Raw genomic sequence first — 4,592 nt, 5'->3', positions numbered from 1 at the left:
GTCTGGTAAATGTATGGAACGTATTGTTTAGACCTTGGACAACATTTTTTTGTATTTAACATTTTTCTCAATTCGCGCTGTATGAAAGTAACACCATCATATTTTCATCAATAGCTTGTAAGGTATGGTGGCGCAATTTTTGTAACGTACAGTGGCGGATAATTTTTTGCACGAGTTTCAATTGTCTTTGCATTCTTTGTGTACTAATGCCTCATGTGCTCCAACGCAACAATTCTCGAATATGTGACACTTGCGGTCTTTTCTTATTCTAGTTGCGTTAAAACAGCCACCAGCTACTTCACATGTCCAAATTGTGACCATAACTGAAGTGAAACTTTTTTTTCTATAATGTAAAATCATCAGTTTTTTCTCTTTTTGTTATTTTTCATCATTTCTAGTAGAAAGTGTCCGCCACCATACCGTACACTCCCCTATTGTTGTCATTACAAAATTGTTAATTATTTTTTAAAATGTAAATTTTTTTCATAAAGGTTTATAAATTTGTGGGTCATGAGCATTTAGAACTAAAAAATATCTTAATTTTTGTCGAAGTTATAGATTTTAGAAGTGAAAAGTGGTTTCGATCGAAACCGCTGGGCGTTAAAGGGTTAAATTCAATATGGTTTTATGGACCACCAATATACTTAAGCCGCAATTGTCCAGAACTAATTTCTTCTTGCATTTGGTCCAAGCATATCGAGTCATCGGTGAACATTGGTACAAATCTTGAAGGTAGGAATGTATTGAACTTTTTATCAACCTCAACGACGACCTTGACTCCATACCTGGCGTTGACAACCTGGATCTTCGTTATAAGATACTTATGTCCAGGAGTCAGCTCGGAAAGCGGCTTCGTAGGTAGGAAAGCTTTCATGCGACCAATGGCGTTGATTCTGGTTAGATCTATCTTTTCTTAGAGATAATACTTTGTGAAGTCACAAAACTGAATGATTAAATCAGCTGAGATGCCTCTATTTATACCTGAATATCACGCATTACCCCCACCATTAATTCTGCACATGCGCATTACCCCACCACTACTTATACGCATGCACAGTTCTCCACCACTAATTCTACGCATGCGCAATACCAATTGCTAAAGCTACGTGTGTGATTTGTACATGTAGATGAACTATCTACATCTAAACTTTTTAGCGACGGACATTTAAAATAATCTAAATTAAATACATTTAAGGTGTATTTTCTAACCATTTTTGTTTTTCTAAACCTTTTACATAAACAGTAGGTGTACCTATTAATACTTCTTTTATTATAGGTTGTAATTCTTCATAAGATACGTCACCAGCAGCCCAATCGATTCCATGATAATTATTTGTAAGCCATCGATTCTCACATTTGTATCTTGCAGGCAATCGACTCCAGGCATATGGCGGCTCGAAGAGGTAGACCAATGGATGAGGATCTTGTTGAAGTGGTAGAATCGCCAACTCTTTGATGACAAACTCTTTGTATGGTCTCTTAAAGCACTGAATATCTACGACGTACGCCATGGTGTCCGAAGTAGAGTTATGGCTCAAGCCTTAGAGAGATGCTCTCCCTTAGAGAGATGCCTTTCCCCCACCACCACAAATACCCCCACTACCGATGTCGTCTATGATTGGTCATTATTTCCACCAATCACGTTACTTTTTTAACAACGCCGCTGATTGGTGTATACTGTACAATGCGGTCGTGAATTATAAGGCAATATGCAGCTTTATTGTCTGGAAAATGTACTCTTGCTTCAAATTCCAATCGCACATCTACAGATGCTTGTTTTAGAAATTCGTTTTGTTTTGAGCAATCAATAACAGCCAATCGTGCATAATCTTTAAAGTTATTTCCAGTTAATAAAGGTTTAGATTCTTTTCCATAGTAGGACGGTTGAAAATTACAATACATTTCATATAGTATGGAAAATTTGTTTTGAGTAAAATTTAAATTTCTATAAGGATAGTACTGTGAGTTTAAGAAAAGTTTAACATTAAGAAGATTACAGGCATCAAATAAATTTCCATACCTTCCTTGATCTTCTTTTCGATTTGTTTGAAAACCAAGAATAACATATCGAGGTTTTTCAACTTGTGTTGAAGTTTTTACAGTCCACATATGCTTTTGAGTGGCAGGAATCATTTAAATCAGTACAAGATCTTGTTAAAATAAGTTCATGTTTTGCATTTACAACAATCTTTCGATAGTCTTCAGCAAAACCAATAATCATACTTATGGCCAGTTGATCCACTTCCAGATAAGAGTTCTAAATAAATTTATCTAACGGATAAAATTTTGTAATCTTGATCCACCTCTAAATAGTGCTAACTGTCAGATAAATCGCGTCTTATCTGAGGGTTACCTATCTGCCGGTCAAAGTACTGAATAACGTATTTAACTGTCAGATAAACACAAAAGTAAAATTAGAGTGCCAATTTTGATGTGTTTCACGTGACAAGTGTAAATGTCACAGTGTTACAGTATTTTGAAAAAGTAACAATGATGGAAGAAAACAATATTCACGATATTAATTTTGGAAATCGTGGATCGTATTCAAAATCGAAAACTATACACAGTTTGTGCACGTGAAGACAATTTTAATAAATGTGATGAAAATGAATTTTTCAAACGTTTTCGATTGTTAAAACAATGTGTGCTTTATTTATTGGAAGAAATTAAAGATGAAATACGACATCGAACTGATCGGTACGTATGTATTTTATAATTAATACAAGAATTTCGGTAAGAAAATTTGCATGATACTAAAGTCTTGTTGGATGAAAAAATTGCTCTGTCTCATTTCATTGCTACGGCGCCCTCTACCTCCACTCGTGTCACAAAAATCACCGTAAACAAATTGGCTGCCTTTATTCCCGTGTTTCTTACGATATTTTTTATTCCTAATGCACAAAAGTGGCGATTTCAGATAGCAGTCGACAGGGAATAAAAGTCAGTCACTTGTTCGACTTATATGCAAATGGCGGCCGTTTTCTCCCATGGGCAAAAATAACGCATGGGATCAGCAATTCTGAAAAATTTTTAGTACAATTTGTCCAAAAATTATTCTGGAAACTCTATAAAAAAAATTAAAAATGAATATTGTTTGATTTTAAAAACAACGCTGTCTCCTCTATAAATCCGTTACTTATGGCTCTCAGATTTTACGCAACTGGTAATATCCTTATAGCAGTTGGAGATTTTGGAGGCGTACATTTTAGCACAGTTTCAAAAATGGTTTGGAAAGTGACAAATGCTATTGCACGCCTACGTCCAAGGTGGGTTAAATTTCCTACCACTCAGGAAAAAATAAGAGAAACAAAAGCAGCGTTTTACAGAATTGCCAGATTTCCACGTGTAATTAGATGCGTGGATTGTACTTATGTGAAAATACTTTTTTCAGGTGGAGAACATGCAGAAGCAAGTGTTTCGGAATAGGAAAGGCTACTTCAGCATTAACGTTCAAGTTGTTGGAGGTCCAAATATAGAAGTACAGAACGATGTTGCTAGGTGGCCTGGATTTGCACATGATAGCAATATTTTTTCAAATTCCAGAGTTAATGCCCAATTTGAATACGGTGAATTTGGTGATTCGTTATTATTAGGAGATGGAGGATATGGTGTAAAAACTTTTTTGATGACACCACTTCTAGCAACGCATAACTTAGCAGAACAGTTATACAACGAATCACTCATCCAAACAAGGAATAACATTGAACGCTTATTTAGAGTTATAAAACGTCGATTTCCTGTGCTATCAAGTAGAATGCGGGTAGCTGTTCCAAAAGTGCAAAATGTTATTGTAGCAACATGTGTCTTGCACAATATAGCTATTCATTTTAAGGAAGGTATCCCATTTGTTGATCCAGAAGTAATCATTCCAAATCTGAAGCAGCCTGTTGATGATGCACCGCAGCAAGTCATAGCTGGAGGTGTTCAACAGGAATTACTAAAAATTACTTTCTTCCTCTGGCTAGAGGACAACTGTAGATGTATATGGAGAGAAGCAATGCAATAAATATGTTAAGTAAAGTTTATGCAGAAGCATGCGACTTTTCGGAGGTTTTTACGGTACCATTATCTGTCACTCATACGCCACATAATATTAAAAAGTATTGTAAATTTAATACAGAATAAAGTGTTTTAAATAAAACAGCGTTAAATAGTATAAAAAATACGTTTTATTTAATATCACAATTTTTAAATCCAAGTGCAATACCTTGCACAAAATACTGATGATACTTACATCTAATTAAGTGATATCTCTATCTAAATATAATACGTATTACCCTTAAAATACAATTTTAAAATTCATTACAATATTACCTTAAAATACATGGAAATAAAGTTTTTCAAGTCCAGAAAAATGCTTCACTGAAATAGCTATATGGGCAAATCCACGAAACTGTTAACTTTTATGATACTCGAATCGAACACTTAAAAGTCCGTATTATTTTAGAACAAAATATTAATTTGTCAATTAATTTTATGAGTTTAAAATTGAAAAAACGCTTAAATTTCATTTGAAACTCTCAGAAAAGTATACATTTTTAAAGTTTTTATTTTTGCAGCGTGTGAAATATTAATTCAGCTACAAGGAAAAT

The 4,592-nt window shown here is 34.3% G+C and overlaps 1 pseudogene; it reads left to right on the top strand.

The window, feature by feature from the left end:
* Nucleotides 1-3,126: 3,126 nt before the first annotated feature.
* LOC122506063 lies at nt 3,127-4,006 on the top strand (annotated as a pseudogene).
* The last annotated feature ends 586 nt before the right edge of the window (nt 4,007-4,592 follow it).

Source organism: Leptopilina heterotoma, unplaced genomic scaffold (genome assembly GCF_015476425.1).
Source record: "Leptopilina heterotoma isolate Lh14 unplaced genomic scaffold, ASM1547642v1 Lhet_391, whole genome shotgun sequence".
Lineage (NCBI taxonomy): Eukaryota > Metazoa > Arthropoda > Insecta > Hymenoptera > Figitidae > Leptopilina > Leptopilina heterotoma.
This window is presented reverse-complemented; position numbering and strand designations above follow the sequence as displayed.